This window comes from Zea mays, chromosome 8 (assembly GCF_902167145.1).
Source record: "Zea mays cultivar B73 chromosome 8, Zm-B73-REFERENCE-NAM-5.0, whole genome shotgun sequence".
NCBI lineage: Eukaryota > Viridiplantae > Streptophyta > Magnoliopsida > Poales > Poaceae > Zea > Zea mays.
In genome coordinates, this window is record NC_050103.1 from 33,276,382 (window position 1) to 33,299,869 (window position 23,488).

The 23,488-nt window shown below is 54.7% G+C and overlaps 1 pseudogene; it reads right to left on the reverse strand.

The window, feature by feature from the left end:
- Positions 1 to 21,402: 21,402 nt before the first annotated feature.
- On the reverse strand, positions 21,403 to 22,527 carry LOC103635041 (uncharacterized; annotated as a pseudogene).
- Positions 22,528 to 23,488: the final 961 nt, after the last annotated feature.

Below are 23,488 nucleotides of genomic sequence, written 5' to 3' on the forward strand. Positions count from 1 at the left end.
GTTTCACCGAAATCCAAACCTTCGACTTGTGAATACCCTTTGGCCACGAGTCGAGCTTTGTTCCTTGTCACCACACCATGCTCATCTTGCTTGTTGCGGAAGACCCATTTGGTTCCTACAACATTTTGATTAGGACGTGGAACTAAATGCCATACCTCATTTCTAGTGAAGTTGTTGAGCTCCTCCTGCATTGCCATCACCCAATCCGAATCTTGAAGTGCTTCCTCTACCCTGTGTGGCTCAATAGAGGAAACAAAAGAGTAATGTTCACAAAAATGAGCAACCCGAGATCTAGTAGTTACCCCCTTATGAATGTCTCCGAGGATAGTGTCGACGGGGTGATCTCGTTGGATTGCTTGGTGGACTCTTGGGTGTGGCGGTTTTGGTTCTTCCTCATCCTCCTTTTCTTGATCATTTGCATCTCCCCCTTGATCATTGCCATCATCTTGAGGTGGCTCATCTTCTTGATTTTGCCTTTCATCATCTTGAGCCTCATCCTCATTTTGAGTTGGTGGAGATGCTTGCGTGGAGGAGGATGGTTGATCTTGTTCTTTTGGAGGCCCTTCGGATTCCTTAGGACACACATCCCCAATGGACATGTTCCTTAGCGCTATGCATGGAGCCTCTTCATTACCTATCTCATCAAGATCAACTTGCTCTACTTGAGAGCCGTTAGTTTCGTCAAACACAACGTCACATGAGACTTCAACTAGTCCAGTGGACTTGTTAAAGACCCTATATGCCCTTGTGTTTGAGTCATAACCAAGTAAAAAGCCTTCTACAGTCTTAGGAGCAAATTTAGATTTTCTACCTCTTTTAACAAGAATAAAGCATTTGCTACCAAAAACTCTAAAATATGAAATGTTGGGCTTTTTACCAGTTAGGAGTTCATATGATGTCTTCTTGAGGATTCGGTGAAGATATAACCGGTTGATGGCGTAGCAGGCGGTGTTGACCGCTTCGGCCCGAAACCGATCCGAAGTCTTGTACTCATCAAGCATGGTCCTTGCCATGTCCAGTAGAGTTCGATTCTTCCTCTCCACTACACCATTTTGTTGTGGAGTGTAGGGAGAAGAGAACTCATGCTTGATGCCCTCCTCCTCAAGGAAGCCTTCAATTTGTGAGTTCTTGAACTCCGTTCCGTTGTCGCTTCTTATTTTCTTGATCCTTAAGCCGAACTCATTTTGAGCCCGTCTCAAGAATCCCTTTAAGGTCTCTTGGGTTTGAGATTTTTCCTGTAAAAAGAATACCCAAGTGAAGCGAGAATAATCATCCACTATTACAAGACAATACTTACTCCCGCCGATGCTTATGTAAGCGATCGGGCCGAATAGATCCATGTGGAGTAGTTCAAGCGGCCTGTCGGTCGTCATGATGTTCTTGTGTGGATGATGGACTCCAACTTGCTTCCCCGCCTGGCATGCGCTACAAATCCTGTCTTTCTCAAAAAGAACATTTGTTAATCCTAAAATGTGCTCTCCCTTTAGAAGCTTATGAAGATTCTTCATCCCAACATGGGCTAGTCGGCGGTGCCAGAGCCAACCCATGTTAGTCTTAGCAATCAAGCATGTGTCGAGTTCAGCTCTATCAAAATCTACTAGGTATAGCTGACCCTCTAACACACCCTTAAATGCTATTGAATCATCACTTCTTCTAAAGACAGTGACACCTATATCAGTAAAGAGACAGTTGTAGCCCATTTGACATAATTGAGAAACGGAAAGCAAATTGTAATCTAAAGAATCTACAAGAAAAACATTGGAAATAGAATGGTCAGGAGATATAGCAATTTTACCCAATCCTTTGACCAAACCTTGATTTCCATCCCCGAATGTGATAGCTCGTTGGGGATCTTGGTTTTTCTCATATGAGGAGAACATCCTTTTCTCCCCGGTCATGTGGTTTGTGCACCCGCTGTCGAGTATCCAACTTGAGCCCCCGGATGCATAAACCTACAAAACAATTTTAGTTCTTGACTTTAGGTACCCAAATGGTTTTGGGTCCTTTGGCATTAGACACAAGAACTTTGGGTACCCAAACACAAGTCTTGGAGCCCTTGTGCTTGCCCCCAACATATTTGGCAACTACTTTGCCGGATTTGTTAGTCAACACATAAGATGCATCAAAAGTTTTAAATGAAATGGCATGATCATTTGATGCATTAGGAATTTTCTTCTTAGGCAACTTAGCATGGGTTGGTTGCCTAGAACTAGATGTCTCACCCTTATACATATAAGCATGATTAGGGCCAGAGTGAGACTTCCTAGAATGAATCTTTCTAATTTTGCTCTCAGGATAGCCGGCAGGGTACAAAATGTAACCCTCGTTATCCTGAGGCATGGGAGCCTTGCCCTTAACAAAGTTAGATAAGTTCTTTGGAGGGGCATCAAGTTTGACATTGTCTCCCCTTTGGAAGCCAATGCCATCCCTGATGCCATGGCGTCTCCCATTATAGAGCATACTTCTAGCAAATTTAAATTTTTCATTTTCTAAGTTATGCTCGGCAATTTTAGCATCTAATTTTGCTATATGATCATTTTGTTGTTTAATTAAAGCCATATGATCATGAATAGCATTAATATCAACATTTCTACATCTAGTACAAATAGTGACATGCTCAATGGTAGATGTAGATGGTTTGCAAGAATTAAGTTCAACAATCTTAGCACGAAGTATATCATTCTTATCTCTAAGATCGGCAATTGTAATTTTGCAAACATCAAAATCTTTAGCCTTAGCAATCAAATTTTCATTCTCTAATCTAAGGCTAGCAAGAGAAATGTTTAATTCTTCAATCCTAGCAAGCAAATCATCATTATTATCTCTAGAATTGGGATTTGAAACATTACAAACATGTGAATCAACCTTAGCATTTAAACTAGCATTTTCATGTCTAAGGTTGTCAATCATCTCACGGCAAGTGCTTAGCTCACTAGATAATTTTTCACATTTCTCTATCTCAAGAGCATAAGCCTTTTTAACCTTAACATGTTTTTTGTTTTCTTTAATTAGACAATCCTCTTGGGAATCCAAAAGGTCATCCTTTTCATGAATAGCACTAACCAATTCATTCAATTTTTCTTTTTGAGCTATGTTAAGGTTGGCAAAAAGGGAACGTAAATTATCCTCCTCATCACTAGCATTATCATCACTAGAAGATTCATATTTAGTGGAGGAGTTGGATTTAACCTTCTTCTTTTTGCCGTCCTTTGCCATGAGGCACTTGTGGCCGACGTTGGGGAAGAGGAGTCCCTTGGTGACGGCGATGTTGGCGGCGTCCTCGTCGTCGGAGGAGTCGCTTGAGCTTTCGTCGGAATCCCATTCCCGACAAACATGGGCATCGCCGCCCTTCTTCTTGTAGTACTTTTTCTTCTCCTTTCTTCTTCCCTTCTTGTCGTCGCCTCGGTCACTGTCACTAGATATAGGACATTTAGCAATAAAATGACCGGGCTTACCACACTTGTAGCAAACCTTCTTGGAGCGGGACTTGTAGTCCTTCCCCCTCCTTTGCTTGAGGATTTGGCGGAAGCTCTTGATGACGAGCGCCATTTCCTCATTGTCGAGCTTGGAGGCGTCTATTGGTTGTCTACTTGGTGTAGACTCCTCCTTCTTCTCCTCCGTTGCCTTGAATGCAACGGGTTGGGCTTCGGATGGGTCGCCAAGCTCGTTGATTTTCCTCGAGCCTTCTATCATGCACTCAAAACTTACAAAATGCCCGATAACTTCCTCGGGGGTCATTTTAGTATATCTAGGATTACCACGAATCAATTGAACTTGAGTGGGATTAAGAAAAATGAGAGATCTTAAAATAACATTTACCACTTCGTGGTCGTCCCACTTCTTGCTCCCGAGGTTGCGCACTTGGTTCACCAAAGTCTTGAGCCGGTTGTACATGTGTTGTGGCTCCTCCCCTTTGTGAAGCCGGAACCGACCGAGCTCCCCCTCGATCGTCTCCCGCTTGGTGATCTTGGTGAGCTCATCTCCCTCGTGCGCAGTTTTGAGCACATCCCAAATCTCCTTGGCGCTCTTCAACCCTTGCACTTTGTTATACTCTTCTCTACTTAAAGAGGCGAGGAGTATCGTTGTCGCTTGAGAGTTGAAGTGCTCGATTTGGGCCACCTCATCCTCATCATAGTTCTCATCCCCTATAGATGGTACCTGCGCACCAATCTCAACAACATCCCATATGCTTTTGTGGAGCGAGGTTAGATGAAATCGCATTAAATCGCTCCACCTAGCGTAATCTTCACCATCAAAAGTTGGTGGTTTGCCTAATGGGACGGAAAGTAAAGGTGTATGTTTGGAAATGCGAGGGTAGCGTAGGGGGATCTTACTATACTTCTTGCGCTCTTGGCGCTTAGAAGTGACGGAGGGCGCATCGGAGTCGGAGGTCGATGTTGATGAAGTGTCGGTCTCGTAGTAGACCACCTTCCTCATCCTCTTGTGCTTGTCGCCTTTCCGATGCGGCTTGTGGGAAGAAGATTTTTCCTTCTTCTCTTTGTGATGAGAAGAAGATTTCTTCTCCTTCCCTTTGTTGGAGGAGCTCTTCTTCTTCTCCCTCCTTTTGGTGCGGGACTCTTCCGATGAAGTGCTCCCGTGGCTTGTAGTGGGCTTTTCGCCGGTCTCCATCTCCTTCTTGGCGTGATCTCCCGACATCACTTCGAGCGGTTAGGCTCTAATGAAGAACCTGGCTTTGATACCAATTGATAGTCGCCTAGAGGTGGGGTGAATAGGGCGAAACTGAAATTTACAAATATAAACACAACTACAAGCCGGGTTAGCGTTAGAAATATAAACGAGTCCGCGAGAGAGGGCGCAAAACAAATCGCGAGCAAATAATGAAGAGTGAGACACGCGGATTTGTTTTACCGAGGTTCGGTTCTCTCAAACCTACTCCCCGTTGAGGAGGCCACAAAGGCCGGGTCTCTTTCAACCCTTCCCTCTCTCAAACGGTCCCTCGGACCGAGTGAGCTTCTCTTCTCAAATCAAAGCCGGGAACAAAACTTCCCCGCAAGGGCCACCACACAATTGGTGCCTCTTGCCTTGATTACAATGGAGTTGTGATCTCAAGAACAAGTGAGAAAGAAAAGAAGCAATCCAAGCGCAAGAGCTCAAATGAACACGGCAAATCACTCTCACTAGTCACTAGGGCTTTGTGTGGAATTGGAGAGGATTTGATCTCTTTGAAGGTGTCTAGAATTGAATGCCAAGCTCTTGTAAGTGGTTGAGAAGTGGGCAAACTTGGATGCCATGAATGGTGGGGTGGTTGGGGTATTTATAGCCCCAACCACCAAACTTGACCGTTGGCTGGAGGCGTCTGCTCGATGGCGCACCGGACAGTCCGGTGCACACCGGACAGTCCGGTGCCCCTGCCACGTCATCACTGCCGTTGGATTCTAGCCGTTGGAGCTTCTGACTTGTGGGCCCGCCTGGGTGTCCGGTGCACACCGGACATGTACTGTTTGATGTCCGGTGCACCGGCATGGGCAAGTCTGACGTCTGCGCGCGCTGCGCGCGCATTAAATAAACCGCAGGGAGCCGTTGGCGCCGCAGGGAGCCGTTGCTCCGCTGTCACACCGGACAGTCCGGTGTACACCGGACAGTCCGGTGAATTTTAGCGGAGCGGCTGCCGCGAGAACCCGAGGCTGACGAGTTCCGGAGACCGCGCTTCCTTGGAGCACCGGACATGTCCGGTGCACACCGGACAGTCCGTTGAATTATAGCGCGCCGGCTTCCGAGAAATCCCGAGGGTGAAGAGTTTGAGTCTGAGTCCCCTGGTGCACCGGACAGGTACTGTTCACTGTCCGGTGGCGCACCGGACAGTCCGGTGCGCCAGACCAGGGGTGCCCTCGGTTGCCCCTTTGCTCCTTTATTGAATCCAATACTTGGTCTTTTTATTGGCTGAGTGTGAACCTTGTACACCTGTATAATCTATACACTTGGGCAAACTAGTTAGTCCAAAGATTTGTGTTGGGCAATTCAACCACCAAAATTATTTAGGAACTAGGTGTAAGCCTAATTCCCTTTCACTGGGGCACGCGGCGACATTTCACTCGTCGGCCCAGGGACCCCCCGGTCTCGATACGCCGACAATTGGCGCGCCAGGTAGGGGCCTGCTGCGTGTTGACGAACAGCTTCCCATCAAGCTCCAGATGGGTAGTCTCCAGCAATCTTTCCAGCCCGGTACGGTGCTCCGTTTCGGGAGTCTTGAGTTCATGTCCCTCGACGGCAGCTACGACATGATACTCCTTCCTCCGCCGTGCGACAGCGACAATGGCGGCCGACAGCCCGCCCGCCGGTGGCGGAATCGACGACGCCTTCCCCACGTGGTGGAAGAACAACATTCAAGCTCACCCCGCCCTCTCCCCCGCCGACGGAGGAGGAGGCGGGGCAACCAAGGCCAAGCAGGAGGCGGCCTCTCGTCGGCTGTCGAGCAAGTCGACGGCGCCGGCGCCCCAACAGGGGGCGCGTTGGGCATCGATCTCGCGTTTGAGACGAAGACGAGCGCCGTCTCCCCGCAACACGCCAATCCCAAGCAAACGGACGACGCTAGCACGCTCGCGAAAGGCTTGCTGGGTGTCACCCTCGTGCCTGAGACAACGGTGCAGTCAGTCCCCGACGCGACTTCATCACCGCCCGTCGACCAAGAGGTACCGACCGATTCCCATCTCACGCCCCTTGGATTCAGCCTCGACCCGCCAAGCGGCTTCGCTTTGGTGGACGCTCTCGTAGAGGCGAGTCCAAACCCTCTGGGGTATCGTGTGCGGTCACCCTGGGACCGGCTGACGGACGTCTCGACCTACGGGCCCTCGGGGTCCGAGGAAGATGACGAGCCCGACTTCTGTTGGGATTTCTCTGGACTTGGCAACCCCAGTGCCATGCGGGACTTCATGACCGCATGCGACTACTGCCTTTCCGACTGTTCCGATGGTAGCCGCAGCCTCGGTGACGAGGACTGCGGCCCAAGTCGCGAATGTTTCCACGTCGATCTAGGGGGTCCCTCCGAAGGCAACCATCTCGGTATGCCGGAGAACGGTGATCTCCCTAGGCCTGTGCCTCACGTTGACATCCTACGGGAGCTAGCTGTGGTCCCCATTCAGGCGAGGGGGTCATGACCCACAGCTTGAGCAAATCCGCGGGGTGCAGGCCAGGCTCGATGAGGGGGCAGGAGCACTTGAGCCGATCCGCCGGGACGTCGGGCAGGAATGGGCGGGCCAGCCTCCGGCCGGAGAAATGCGTCATCTACCCCAGGGTATCCAGCACCGCATCGCCGACGATGTTAGGGTCAGGCCGCCACCCGCATCCAGTGGGGTCGGCCAGAACCTGGCTACAGCGGTAATGCTTCTCCGCGCGATGCTGGAGCCATCAACCACCGAGGGGCGGCGAATCCAGGGAGAGCTCAAGAATCTCCTGGAGGGCGCCGCGGTCCGACGGGCCGAAAGCTCCGCCTCCCGAAGGCAGGGGCACCCCTCGAAACATCGCGCCGCGACTTCCCGATTCATGCAGGAAGCCTCAGTCCACACCGGGCGCACACGCAACACAGCGCCTGCGGCCCCGGGGCGCCTCGGCAACGAGCACCATCACCGCGACCGTCGGGCCAACCTCGACGAGAGGGTGCACCGAGGCTACCACCCCAGGCGTGGAGGACGCTACGACAGCGGGGAGGATCGGAGTCCCTCGCCCGAACCACCCGGTCCGCAGGCCTTCAGCCGGGCCATACGACGGGCGCCGTTCCCGACCCGGTTCCGACCCCCGACTACTATCACAAAGTACTTGGGGGAGATGAGACCGGAACTGTGGCTCGCGGACTATCGGCTGGCCTGCCAACTGGGTGGAACGGACGATGACAACCTCATCATCTGCAACCTCCCCCTGTTCCTCTCCGACACCGCTCGCGCCTGGTTGGAGCACCTGCCTCCGGGGCAGATCTCCAACTGGGACGACCTAGTCCAAGCATTCGCTGGCAATTTCCATGGCACGTACGTACGCCCTGGAAATTCCTGGGACCTCCGAAGCTGCCGTCAGCAGCCGGGAGAGTCTCTCCGGGACTACATCCGGCGATTCTCGAAGCAGCGCACCGAGCTGCCCAACATCACCGATTCTGATGTCATCGGCGCGTTCCTCGCCGGCACCACCTGCCGCGACCTGGTGAGCAAGCTGGGTCGCAAGACCCCCACTAGGGCGAGCGAGCTGATGGACATCGCCACCAAGTTCGCCTCTGACCAGGAGGCGGTTGAGGCTATCTTCCGGAAGGACAAGCAGCCCCAGGGCCGCCCACCGGAAGATGCCCCTAGGCGTCAACTCAGCGCGGCGCCAAGAAGAAGGGCAAGAAGAAGTCGCAAGCGAAACGCGACGCCGCCGACGTGGACCTTGTCGCCGCCGCCGAATACAAGAACCCTCGGAAACCCCCCGGAGGTGCCAACCTCTTTGACAAGATGCTCAAGGAGTCATGCCCCTATCACCAGGGGCCCGTCAAGCACACCCTTGAGGAGTGCGCTATGCTTCGGCGCCACTTCCATAGGGCCGGGCCACCCGTAGAGGTTGGCAGGGCTCGCGACGACGACAAGAAGGAAGGTCACCAGGCAGGAGAGTTCCCCGAGGTCCGCGACTGCTTCATGATCTACGGTGGGCAAGCGGCGAACGCCTCGGCTCGGCACCGCAAGCAAGAGCGTCGGGAGGTCTGTTCGGTGAAGGTGGCGCCAGTCTACCTAGACTGGTCCGACAAGCCCATCACCTTCGACAAAGCCGACCACCCCGACTACGTGCCGAGCCCGGGGAAATACCCGCTCGTCGTCGACCCCGTCATCGACGACGTCAGGCTCACCAAGGTCCTCATGGACGGAGGCAGCAGCCTCAACATCGTCTACGCCGAGACCCTCAGGCTCCTGCGTGTCGATCTGTCCTCGGTCCGGGCAGGCGCTGCGCCTTTCCACGGGATCATCCCCGGGAAGCGCGTCCAGCCCCTCGGACAACTCGACCTTCCCGTCTGCTTCGGAACGCCCTCCAACTTCCGAAGAGAGGCCCTCACGTTCGAGGTGGTCAGGTTCCGAGGGACCTACCACATGGTACTGGGGAGGCCATGCTACGCGAAGTTCATGGCCATCCCCAACTACACCTACCTCAAGCTCAAGATGTCGGGCCCCAACGGGGTCATCACCGTCGGCCCCACGTACAAACACGCGTTCGAATGTGACGTGGAGTGCGTGGAGTACGCCGAGGCCCTCGCCGAGTCCGAGGCCCTCATCGCCGACCTGGAAAGCCTCTCTAAGGAGGTGCCAGACGTGAAGCGTCACGCCGGCAACTTCGAGCCAGCGAAGACGGTTAAGTCCGTCCCCCTCGACCCCAGCAGCGACGCCTCCAAGCAGATCCGGATCGGCTCCGAGCTCGATCCCAAATAGGAAGCAGTGCTCGTCGACTTTCTCCGCGCGAACGCCGACGTTTTCGCGTGGAGTCCCTCGGACATGCCCGACATACCGAGGGATGTCGCCGAGCACTCGCTGGATATCCGAGCCGGAGCCCGACCCGTCAAGCAGGCTCTGCGCCGATTCGACGAAGAAAAGCGCAGAGCCATAGGCGAGGAGATCCACAAGCTAATGGCGGCAGGATTCATCAAAGAGGCGAAAGGCGTGAAGCTCAATCCCGAAAAGTGTGTCTTCGGGGTACCCCGAGGCATGCTCTTGGGGTTCATCGTCTCCGAGCGGGGCATCGAAGCCAACCCGGAGAAGATCGCAGCCATCACCAGCATGGGGCCCATCCAGGACTTGAAAGGCGTACAGAGAGTCATGGGATGTCTTGCGGCCTTGAGCCGTTTCATCTCGCACCTCGGCGAAAGAGGCCCGCCTCTGTACCGCCTCTTAAGGAAGGCCGAGTGCTTCACTTGGACCCCTGAGGCCGAGGATGCCCTCGGGGACCTGAAGGCGCTCCTCACGAACACGCCCGTCTTGGTGCCCCCCCCCCCCCCGTTGCTGGAGGAGTAGGCTAAAATAGCCTCGGGGCGAATAACGGTTCCCCTGGAAGCCTTCTCCCGAGACCTGCATCAACCCTCCGTCAAGATCGACGACACGCCCGAGCCCGAGGCGCCCTCGGCCCAGCCCGAGGTACCCTTGGCTCAGTCTGAGGCACCCACGGTTCGGCCCGAGGTACCCTTGGCCCCCGAGGGTGAGGCACTGCGCGTCGAGGAGGAGCGAAGCGGGGTCACGCCTAATCGAAACTGGCAGACCCCGTACCTGCAATATCTCCACCGAGGAGAGCTACCCCTCGACCGAGCCAAAGCTCGGCGGTTGGCGCGGCGCGCCAAGTTGTTCGTCTTGCTGTGAGATGGGAAGGAGCTCCACCACCGCAGCCCCTCAGGCTTCCTCCAGTGATGCATTTCCATCGCCAAAGGCCAGGAGCCCCTACGAGAGGTACACTCGGGGGCTTGCGACCATCGCGCAGCACCCCGAGCCCTTGTTGGAGACGCCTTCCGACAAGGTTTCTAATGGCCGACGGTGGTGGCCGACGCCACTCGAATTGCCCACACCCACGAAGGGCGTCAGTTCTACGCAAGGCAGACCCACCCCTTGCGGAAGACACCCGGGGGCTACACGCACCCCTGGGAAGGGCCGCTCGTCATCGCCAAAATTCTGAAGCCCGGAACAAACAAACTGGCCGACAGTCAAGGCGAGGTCTGCACCAACACTTGGAACGTCTAACAGCTACGTCGCCTCTACCCTTAAGATGCTTTCAAGTTGTTCGTATACCTCGCTCCCACGCAAGTTTTAGTCATCAAGGAAGGGTCAGCCTTACCTCGGCAGAGCCCGACCTTCCCTCGGGGGCTAAAAAGGGGGAACCCCTCTGCGTCAAAATTTTCAATCGAAAAGGCTTTTGCGTTCCCCTGGCTATGTCGGAAGCAGGACCCCAAGGAGCGAACACGGGTGCGTGTAAGTGGCAAGGCTGACTGAGCCGAGGGACTCCTACGCCTCTGGGTTACGGACACCTCACTCGTCACCCACCACGAAAAATGACTCCTACTTGGGGAAGCCACCCTGCTACTGACGGGCGGGGCCGGACACGCAAAATGAAAGGAAAAGGGGCACGACTTTATGCAACGATAATAAAGTGTTCAGGCCTCAGCGGCCGCAAAAAGACACACGTGCATCCAACAGAAACTGCCCCGACAGAGTTAGGCGTCGCCCGGGGAAGGAGCCGCGCCTTCGGCCTCGTCCCCGCCCTCGGCAAAGTCCATCCCGGCTTCGGACGATGGCGCAGGCGGGAGGATCTCTGCCTCGAAGGTGGTCGCCAGCACTGCGCTCGGACCCGCGACGACCGCGTCGAGCCTCTGGACTTCTGCCAGGGCGGCTTCATCTTCGTCAGGAAGGCAATACCCCTCGCTGACCCGCTCTAGGTCCACGACGTAGTGGGAAGCGAGCACGGCGAAGGCCCGCCTGACACCGTGGTGTAGCGCCTCGCGGAGTCTGCCGCGCACATGATCGCCCAAGGCCTGCAGGCGACTTTGAGGGGAGCTTCCTGAGGGGACGTCGCCGAAGCCAAGGACCCGGCAGAAGTCCGAGACGGCCTCGGACATGGCTGCATGGTCGGCCTCCCTCTGCTCGGCCGCCCCGGCAAGCGCCTCGGCAAGCGCCTTGGCAGACTCATCGAGGGCGGACTCGAGCTCTGCGAACAGTCAGAACAAAAGATCTCAAACACAAGCGGAGGAAACAAGCTGAAACGAAAACCGAAAATGGCCAGGGCGTACCTCCGGCTAGGGCACGCTGCTCCGAGGCTGCGACCTGGGCTACGGCTAGGTCGACTGCAAGGGCTCCAGCCCGGCTTTCGGCCTCGGCAGCTCGGCCCCGAGATTGGTCTCGCTCATTGACGACCTGGTCGAACTCCGACTGCTGTCGTCACACCTCTGCGCGTGCCACTGCCGCCTCTGCGCGTGCCGCTGCCGCCTCGGCTCTCAGATCGGTGCAGAGCAACCGAAGGTCCACCACCTCGGCGCCCTGCTGAGAGAGGCGCGCAGTAGCCCCGACGAGCGAGGTCCTCAGGGATCGCAGCGAGCCCCAGACGTCGACCTCGTGGCGGATGAACGACGACTTGGCGGCGCTCAGATCCGTCAGATCCTGAGGGAAGGAAGTGGGGCGTCACAAAAGACGCCTTGGTCACAAAAAAAAAGGTATGCCTGAAACCATTACCTGGAGGATTTTGGGGACGTCCCTGCAGAAAACCTCGAGCGACGACCGGAGCGACCCCACCGTTGCTTCGGCACACTCGCGGAGCTCGTCCCAAGACTACTCCTCTCGTTCATCGTCAAGAACGAAGAAGGGATCCGAGGCCTCACGGGTCCAGAACCGGAGCAACTGGCGCCGACCCTCGGAGCTCCGCCGCATAGCGATAAGGCAGTCGCTCGGCGGGACGGATCGCATTTCCACGCCCCCCTCCTCCGAGGCACCGAGCGCTGACGCCTCGGCCATCTCAGCGTCGGCAGCAACAGGTCGCTCCCCGACTGGGACGACAGCGGCTTCAGTAGCAACAGGTGCCAGCACCGCCGGCACGTCCGGTGGGGACGGGGCCACATTCGCGTCAGCCGCCTTCTCTAGCACGATGGCCGCCTCGGCAGAAGAGCCAGCCTCGAGAACTCGCTCCACAGCAACTGGTGCCGCCTGAGCCCCCTGCTGTGGAGCGCCTTGCGAGAAGGTCAGCTGAACGGCAAGGCCCGGAGCAGCGCCGGCTGCGGAACCGACGCTGTCTTAAGGGCCTTTCGGGGAGCCAGATCGGTCAGGCCATGGCTTCACTTGCTGAGGAGGAAAGAAAAATCGCGGTCGGGACATATGAATGAAAAGCCAGGACGAAGACGTTCCAAGATACTTACCAGCTCCGGGCCATGATCAACCGTGCCTGAGGGGAGGTCTCTCGGATCTCGACCCCCGAAGGCGCCGCCGAGGTCCACCTCGCCGGCAGCTTCGGCACCACCCTTGCTTTAGGCGCCTTGGACGCCCGGGAGACGGACTGCCCAGGCACTGCCACGGCGACCTGAGGGTCGCTATCCTGCGCTGCCGGCGTGGGCGACGACTCTCGGGGAACAGACGCCTCGGCCTGACTCCCCGGGGTCACCTCAACTCCCCCGGCCGAGGGGTCAAGTACCCTCTCGGTCTGCCCTTGCTCTTCGGGCCGGGACCTCGGCGTCCCGACTCCGGGGACTGACGGCGCCAGCCCACTCGGGGGCTGGCTTGACGGCTCCTGGCCTAACCTCAAGCCCGGGCTGAAGCCGAGGCGGGCAGCCATGTCGTCATCCTCGTCATCATCTTCATCATCGTCGTCGTCATCAGGCGTTTCCGGCGACGGCTCCCTCGGGAGCCCCTCTGCCGATGATGGAGCTTTTCCAAGGCGTCTCGAGCCCGCATCCGCTCGCGGGCCCGGGCCTTCTCCGCGTCCTTCTTTTTCTTCTTCTCCTCCGCGGCAACCCGCCGCGCTGCTCGGTCCACCGCATCCTCCGGGACCCGTGGCAGGGAAGGCTTGTGCCACCCTACCTCCTGGAGACGGATGGAAATCCCGACCGTAAGAACCAGGGGCAACCCGACGCAAGAAGGAAGGAGCGGACACTCACCAGAGTCACGCACCCTTGGTCGGGGCGCATCAAGGGCTGGGAAAGGGCGCTAGCGTCCGGTTTCCCCAACGCGACGGCCACCCGCCCGTGGAGAACGTCGACGGGAAGAGGATCCGAGGACATCCGCGAGCCCTCCAAGTCAGCCTCCGGCGTCATCTCCCAAAGCGGCAATCGCCGCTCCGCCAAGGGAAGCACCCTCCGGCGGTGGATGGCGGCAATCACTCCCGCGGCGGTGAGTCCCCCTTTCCGCAGCGCCTCCAGGGCCTTGAGAAGGGGCTCGAGGTTCTTCTGTCTGTCGTGCGGGGTCCCGTGGCGCCAAGCATCGGCGGCGACGGTAACCACTCGCTGGGAAAACAGCAGGAGCATCTCGCCGTCGTTCCGGAGGTAGAACCACCTGCGCTGCCACCCTTTATTCGAGGACGCAAGGATGGCGGGAATGTACAGCAACGCTCGTGACTGCCTCAGCTAGAGGATGCAGCCTCCGGCCCGCACTACCGCGCGGACCCTTCTCTCCCCCGTCGGCGAAGCAAAAAGCTCCGCGGAAAAGAGATGGGTCCACAAGTCCTAGTGGGGGGCGATCCCCAAATACCCTTCGCACACCGCTACAAAGATGGCGGCTTGCGAGATGGAGTTGGGGCTGAGGTTATGCAACTCCACCCCATAGTTGTGCAGGATCGCCCGCATAAAGCGGCTCGCCGGCACACCGAATCCCCGCTCATGAAAGGAGACAAAGCTCACGACGTACCCCGGCGGCGGGGACAGAGCAGCTCCGCTCGCAGGGGGAATCCACTCCAGCCGCTTCTCATCAGAGAGAGGGCGAAGTAAACCCTCAGCAACAAGATCCTCCAGGTCACCCGCCGTGACCGTGGAGAAAGGCCATGGATCGCGCGGCGAGATGATGGTCACCCGGTCGGCCATCACCGAGCAAAAGGGGTGGCGGCGGAAAGGACTGGGTAAGCAGTTTCCTTTTCTCTGGCTAAACCTCTCGGGTTGTGAAAACCTAAGGGGGAGGCGAGCAGCGGAGCAAAGAACCGTCGCCAGACCCTCCTCCGAGTATATAAAGGCCAAGACGAGACCCGTTCAACGTTTCGTCCGGACCCGCCGCGGGATTCAAAAAACCCAAAGCGAAACGGTCGTTCCTCGAACGGCTCGCGCACGTGCAACGGCCGCCCCGCGAACCGCACGCCCCGTCGCATTAACTCTGCGGCGGGAAAGGCGGCGCCTCTGGTAGGAGAAGCAAGCGACGCTTCGCCTTCGCCATAACGACCGCGTCAAAAAAGGTACGCCGCGTCGTTCAATTTCGTATCCTTTTCCTTTTCCTCTTTCTCTCCCTTACAACAGGGACCGGGAAAGGGGGATACCCCGAAAAGGATCCTTCTCTGTGAAGGAACCAGGCTCCGAGCCTCCCTACTGATCAGAGGTTCGAAGGCTAGCCCCTCGGAGGGGTTCAACAGCCGCCTCAGAGCGCGTGGGCTCCACACCCACTACTGGTCAGAGGTTCGAAGGCCGGCCCCTCGGAAGGGTTCAACGACCGCCTCAGGCTACTCGGGCTCCGCGCCCACTACTGATCAGGGGTTCGAAGGCTGTCCCTCGAAGGGTTCACAGCCGCCTCAAACACAGAGCGAGGGATGACCATGGGTACGTTCGATACATAACCAAGGCTCGGGCTGCGCTCCCGTGGTACCCTAGGATATTTCCGAGACCAGCGGGAACGATCTTGTAACGGAATCCCATCAAAGGGAGGCATCGAGCCCTTGGACCCCGTCGACAGGGGACCGGGTCCGGCAGATCACCCGCAGGTACTTTTGGGCGCGCCTCTGGGCCTCTAGCCGACCCCTAGCAAATGGGGCACGGACGTCCGCTCGGATTACCCGCCAGCATCTCATCGGAGACACCATGTTCGGCGCCCACCGAGGGCAACGTGGCGCTTTCCCCCCCTCCTCCTTGCGGAAAGGCGACGCAGGGGCGTATGTAAAAAAGTCGAGTCTGTCCCTGATCGTCCTCTCGCCCTGTGCAGAGGCTCGGGGGCTGCTCTCGCAAACCCGGCTCCGGCCAAACCGTTGACAGCGTCAACATACCAGCCCGAGAACTTGGAACCCGACCATGCACCCGGGCTACGGCCAGCTCGCATGAGGGAACGACCAGACTAGCCGAAACATTACGCGAGGCATTAAGACCTCGGAGGAGTCAAACCACTCCTCTGAGGCCTCGAGGGCTACACCCGGCGGGTGCGCTCGCGCGCACCCACCGGAACAAAACGCAACCGAGAAAGGCTGGTCCCCTTGCACAAAAGTGCGACAAAAGCCTCCAAGCGAGTGCTAACACTCCCTTCGAGGCTCGGGGGCTACTGTCGGGGACCATAATTAGGGGTACCCTCAAGGCTCCTAATTCTCAGCTGGTAACCCCCATCAGCACAAAGCTGCAAAGGCCTGATGGGTGCGATTAAGTCAGGGATCGGTCCATTCGAGGGACTCGATCACGCCTCGCCCGAGCCTAGCCTCGGACAAGGGCAGCCGACCCCGGAGGATCTCCGTCTCGCCCGAGGCCCCCCTCCAGCGACGAACATACTTCCGGCTCGCCCGAGGCCCTGTCTTCGCCAAGAAGCAACCCTGACCAAATCGCCGCGCCAACCGACCAGATCGCAGGAGCATTTAATGCAAAGGTGGCCTGACACCTTTATCCTGACACGCGTCCTCCAGTCGACAGAGCCGAAGTGACCGCAGTCACTTCGCCGCTCCACTGACCGGCCTGACAGAAGGACAGCGCCGCCTGCGCTGCTCCGACTGCTGTGCCGCTCGACAGAGTGAGACTGACAGGTAGTCAGGCTCGACCTCAGGCACCATAGGAAGGTCCGCTCCGCCCGACCCAGGGCTCGGACTTGGGCTCAGCCCCAGAAGACGACGAACTCCGCTCCGCCCGACCCAGGGCTCGGACTTGGGCTCAGCCCCAGAAGACGACGAACTCCGCTCCGCCCGACCCAGGGCTCGGACTCGGGCTCAGCCCCTGAAGACGACGAACTCCGCTCCGCTCGACCCAAGGCTCGGACTCGGGCTAAGCCCCGGAAGACGGCGAACTCCGCTCTGCCCGACCCAGGGCTCGGACTTGGGCTCAGCCCTAGAAGACGACGAACTCCGCTCCGCCTGACCCAGGGCTCGGACTCGAGCTCAGCCCCTGAAGACGGCGAACTCCGCTCCGCCCGACCCAGGGCTCGGACTCGGGCTAAGCCCCGGAAGACGACGAACTCCGCTCCGCCCGACCCAGGGCTCGGACTTGGGCTCAGCCCCAGAAGACGACGAACTCCGCTTCGCCCGACCCCAGGGCTCGGACTCAGCCCTGGCCTCAGCCGACGGTCTTTGCCTCGCCCGACCCAGGGGCTCCGACTCGACCACGGCCACGGAAGACAGACTCGACCTTGACCTCGGAGGAGCCTCCACATCGCCCAGCCTAGGGCGCGGGCCGGCCACGTCAACGGGAGGCGCCATCATTACCCTACCCCAAGCTGACTCAGGCTACGGGGAACAAGACCGGCGTCCCATCTGGCTCGCTCCGCCAGATAGGCAATGATGGCACCCCGCACGCTCTGTGACGACGGCGGCTCTCAGCCCCCTTACGGAAGCAAGAGGACGTCAGCAAGGACTCGACAGCCCCGACAGCTGTCCTTCCGCCAGGCTCCGACGCTCCTCCGACGGCCACGACACCACACGAACCGGGTGCCACAACCTCTCCGGCTGCCACGACGGCATGTACTTAGGGCGCTAGCTCTCCTCCGCTAGACACGTAGCACTCTGCTACACCCCCCATTGTACACCTGGATCCTCTCCTTACGCCTATAAAAGGAAGGACCAGGGCCCTCGTACGGAGAATTGGCCACGCGGGGACGAGGACGGGACAGGCGCTCGCATGAGGCCGTTCGCTCCCTCTCCCGCGTGGACGCTTGTAACCCCCTACTGCAAGCGCACCCGACCTGGGCGCGGGACGAACACGAAGGCCGCAGGATTTCCACCTCTCTCACGCCCGTCTCCGGCCGCCTCACTTCCCCCCTTCGCGCTCGGCCTCGCGCCGACCCATCTGGGCTGGGCCACGCGGCGACATTTCACTCGTCGGCCCAGGGACCCCCCGGTCTCGAAACACCGACAGATCATGACCAGAGACCTCGATACCCGCATGCGCCAAGCAGCAAAATCCTATGTGCGCATTCACAGGAGGCGCTCAGATTCGCCGCGGTACCATAAGTTCATAACCATGACACCATTACAAAACTGGCACCCATAATGAATCTCACATGGTAAGTACAATTTGTGCAGAGATAACATATTGATATATTCTCATAATGGATTATGACTACCAACTGTGATACCAGCGCGTGCCAAGTAGCGCAACCATGTGCTGATCACCCACAGGAGGCCCTCGGTTTCAGCGCGGTGCCATCGGTTTTAGTCATAACACCATTACCAGACGTAACCAATAAGAAATCTCGCACGACATCAATAGATTGAGCAAGGGTGACAATATACAAAGAGATACTCCACATGTAAGAATGATTACAAGTAGAGATCCAAATAGATCATGGCCCGATGAACTGAACAAGGCATGGCCTTGACCTAAACTTATTGGTGAGCGAGTACGATGGAAGACTGATAGTTCAGCCCCAAGCATATTTCTATGCCCATCGCAGAAATTACAAGGTCAAGGATTATTATCTGATTAGATACGGAGGGAAAACAATCATAGGATTAAGTTGGTATGCCTTTGATAGATATGAGGAAACCAAAGGCATCGAACTCAATAAAATGATGGACATATCTTTCCTAAGTTAGGTCGATAAGGTAACATGGCGGTCCATAAAAACAGGCAAACTGGATAAGGTACATCAGCTTGCACCAACCGAACAAGGACATGGTTTAGGATGGAGACATGACTCGAAATTCTTGTTTCAAGCTTGGGTACATTTAATGTCCAACAAATAAATTATCTAAGCGTTTATTTGTGTGAGTTTGGTAAGGGAGGGATAACAGAAAAATCAACCTTACGTCATGGTTCACTAAATAAGAACATAGCCTAGTTTTGGGTTTAGGCAATCAAGTCACTAACCTTCTATCGACACATCAAGCACAAGGGCAAACACATTTGCACTAATGGTCAAATTATGAAAAGCTAAAAGCAATCTAAACCTGTATCCCTAAGACAGCACATCATTTACAATAACCAAGTTTTGGAATAAAGGTGAGAGAAGCATTTTGGGTGTATAGGTGACAAACATGATGCAACAATCAGGATGCATGCTCGTCCTATACGTCCTCACAAATTTTGCCAACACATGTGGCAATAGCGTTTTATCTCGGTGGCATACTTACGACTCTCACGGTATTTTGCTAGTCGTCAGCTACACATACGTTTTCGAGGTTAGTGTACCTGCAGAAAATCCATCACAGCCCAATTCCCAATGATGCAAGTCACACATGGCAGTTTATCACAGTTTATACTCCATATATTACTATATGAAGGCTAGCTCATCATTAAACACCGAGCCACGCATAGGCGCCATTACCACACTTTAGCCATAGGGCAACACATTATGGTAACTCACCTTCTTACCTGAGTGTAGGTGCGTCGTTACAAGTACATTACACTTCTCAGTATTCCCATGTCTGTATACCCTTACACATCCATGGGGCACTGAATCCCAGAAAAGTAAATACTCCACATCGCAGCCTTCATATATACATATGTGTAACATGTATATAATCAAGCGTTTTTTTACACTCTTCCCTAGACCGACGGTTGTTCGGTCATGCTCTCACATCTCACCTTACCTTGAGCGTCGATCCATTCAAAACTGAATAGCCTCAAAAATAACATTACACATGTGTGCAATACCCACTCGGTTATGGGTTATGGTTTTGAACTAAGCCACCTGATAGTCCTTAACTTAGGGCTTAATAGAGGATGTCGCTAGCATTAAAGTTTTTCAAAACTACTTTTCAAAACCAAACAATGTGTTTAGTTGAAAATAGGTTTTTCAAAATCAAAACTTTTGTGCTGAAAATACGTATGTGACCGTATATACTTAATCCAGCTCCGATACCAGCTGTGGCAGAACCTCCCAAGTTATTGGACCCACATGCACCTGTCCTTGTCCCAAAGACCTCAGACGACTATGCATGTGCACCAGATAACTTAACAGGATCTGTTCGATTGCCCCAAGGACATCAGATAATCCACTTACAACCAGAACCGCGGGATTAAGTAACACAAATCACACACACCAATATTGTTGCAGCGGAAATCTTACTACCAAATTTTACAGGTTACAAAAATTTTACATTAGTTTATCGGAGTGATTACAAAAGTATAAGTTTGAAATATATATGCTAGCTCAAGGGACCATCCTCAATAAGAAGTATAGAAGGGTTACTTAGACTTGTAAGAAGGCCGAGCCCACCGGCACTTAACACCATCAACAACAGCACAAAGTTAGAACCTGAAAAACAACAGGGAATAAAACCCTGAGTATGGAATTACTCAGCAAGTCTTACCCGACTAAAGAAAAGACTCTCAAGGGTATGCTGGTTAAGGGAGTCAAGGTAAGGCTTCTCAATAATCAAAGACTCTGTTTTGCAGAAATGCTTATTAAAAGTGGATCCTTAAAAATCCAGTTTTATTTGTCAAGTTAAGTAAAATTACCTGCACTAGAGTTCTTTCTACCCTAGTTCAATCACTTGACCTGCACTAGCCAATTTCTTAACAAACCCATCATCTTTACTGGATTGCTACGTGTAAGTCAGTGACCAAGTCTTCATAACCGCGAAGGTACGGCGATCCGAATCGATTATACTCAGCTGAGGATCTCCAATCACACGACATATGTAGCACTTAACCCTTGCATATGTCAACCCGCCACCGGGGTTCTTAAGACCAGATCAGGTTCACGCGAACCGAGAGCACAGATACACCACCGTCCAGCCTCTTGCCACGGAGGGTACACGCTACTCTCGCCACCGCTCCACGCCCATTCCGTGTTATCTTATTCTGGCCTTAGTCTGCCCGAGGCAAGGCTTACCCATGACGAGACATGTGACCAGTTAAAGGGTCCCCAGTCAGCAGGCCTACATCGAGACGGTCCTTAATCGACTCAGACGGAGACACTACACCGAGACTCCTTTCTCGTGCAAGTCACCCGCCCGGTCTCAACTTAATCATTTCAACCCCAAAGTTTGGTACCTGGCAGAGGTACATCTTTTCCGATGTTGAACCCATCAAGGCCTTGATGGATCCACCATCAAATTTTATTTTCGAAAACATCCCACCCACTTTTGCCACATCATCTTTTGTAAAAACAAAACATTTTGTTTTTCTAAAGCAAGGCTAAGCATCAAAATCTTTTGTAAAACGGGTGATCAAGGAAGGTAATCAAATTCAAGGAAGGTAATGCAGGAATTGTTTTATCAATCAACTCGTATCACCTAATGCATCAAGCAAGTGAGAAAGATTTTAAAAACATCAAGGAGGGTGGCAAATGCACCGGAGCTTGCCTGAGTAACACTAGGTTAGTGTTGTTAGACGACGTTCGCTTGACGAGCAGCCTTTGTCTTGGTACTTGATCGGGTTATCCATCTGCATCATCCTGCGGGTTAGCCCGTGCTTGGGGTTGACTTGGCTCGTCTTCCGCATCACGCGATTATTTATCGTACCTCATGAGATGCATGATGCACATGTATGAGCACATGTATAACGAGTATAATATAGATAATCTACACTAAAAAGGATGAAACAATTAAAACCAAGCTTTAAGCACCATAGATATCACAGCAGGGCATCGACTACATCCATTAATCAAATTGACATAATAACACTGGAATATCTATTTTTATTCCTATCTTTTTATTAACTCTTTAAACTGTGTATCTTAATTACTTGATTTATCGATTTATCTAAATCGATCATCACAATATACACATGCTAAATTAATAACATTTATTGTGACCAATAATTCTATTTAATCTATTTATAGACTTAATTGTCTGGAATACGAATTAACCTACCCTTATTAAATTCGACGTGAAATCACGAAATCGAAGACGCCTTTCAGCTCAGCATTTCACCGAAAATAGGGTGAGTGCTACGTCGAATCGCGCTACATCTTTATCCGCATCGAGAATTCTCCGGCCGTGTACCGATTGATTTTCTTCTGCGTCTAATCTTCTCAGAGCTTGGCGTAGACGAGGATGACGATCGACGACTTGTTCGAGCTGTTGTCGAGCACTTGGTGAATCTCACGCTGCTAGCTTCGTCTTCACCCGATTCTTGGGGTTTCTTGGTGACTTGCGGACGACGAGATCGTGTTTAGAGCGAGCTGGCGAGGTGGGGGTTGAGCAAGGGATGACGGGTTCGACGACTCGATTGGGAATTAAAGCAGCGAGCTGAGAGGGCGCACTGGCAAGCAGGAAACAGGATGCGACTGCGTGCAGAGAAGAACTCGGCACGACGAGGGACAACGAAACGCTGCGCACGCGACAAAGAAGCAGAAAACCACGACAAAGGAGCGTGGCGCGCAGACAGGGCGAGCTGGGAACACCGACGAGCTGAGAGAGCTGCGCGCGACCTCGGCGCGCAGGGACGAGCTCGGCGAGGAAGCAGAGCGCGCACAAGGGAGCAGGCCGTGCGCGGCAGTAGGCGCGACTACGGCAGCAAGGCGAGACCGCGACCACGAGTTCGGCAAACATGAGAGCCGTGCGCGGCAGGAGAGCTTCGACGGCGAGCTGGAACCCAAGGACGCGCGGTCGAGCAGGGCCTCGGCGTAGAGGAATCCGGCTGGGCAGAGGAAATTCGAGCTGGAGCGAGCGCGCGAGAAGAACGGCACCAGGAAACCCCGAGCAGGGGTCGCAGCCGGCGAGCTGAGGGCACGGCGGCGCGCAGGGAAATAGGACAGGGGCGCGCGGCATGGGAGCAGAGCCGCTATGGAAGGGAGCAACACGAGCTGGGGCAGAGGAGCAGGCCGCGCGGCGAGGAAGCTCCAGGGGCGCGCCCGCGCAGCAATGGAGAAAAGCAGGGTGCGAGCAATGGAGGAACTTGGGCGCGCCATGGCTGGGATGAAGACTTGGAGCAGCGGCCAGCACCGGAGAAGCCGAGCAGGGCGCGGCATATGAGGAGGAAGGAGGAGCATCGAGCGGAACTCCGGCTGGGCATCATGGGGGCGAGCTCGGCAGGGAGAGCTCCGGGCTGGGACTCGGCCGGCACCATGGGGACGAGTTCGGACGCGCGTGGGAGCTGGGAGGGAGGTCGCGCAGGAGCTGCGCGCGTCTGGGAACGGGGCTAGGCGGCGGGGTGGCAAGCTCCACGGCTGGGCAAAGGGTGAAGACGAGGGGAGAGATGAGACGCGCGCACAGATAAGAATTAGAGATGGCAATGGGTACCCGAAACCCGATGGGTTTTTACCCCATTAGGGTACGGGTTTGGGGTCAATTTTCATACCTATGGGTTTGTTAATGGGCATAAATGTATACCCAACGGGTTTATGGGTACGGGTTTGTTCCTATAGTACCCAAACCCGTGAACCCGTGGGTTTTTTAAACCCGACCAAACCTAGTACATATTGTAATCTTATTTTATAAACGAACAACAAACTTGTTATCTACCTATTTACTTTCTAATTTTTATCAAATTGTGAATGTATAAGTAGTTGATGATAGTGTTGCTTGCTTGCTATTATAGTTATTACTAGCGTTATATATGTGGTGGATGTATAACTTAGTGCAAGGTAACTTGATTATACAACTTATTATTTGTATTTAATTATCTCTACTAATATTTTTATACCAAATCAAGAACTCGTTGTTCATTACATAAATTTTGGACCATGATCTCATTAATCATTACAATACTTATTGATTATAAAAAGAATAA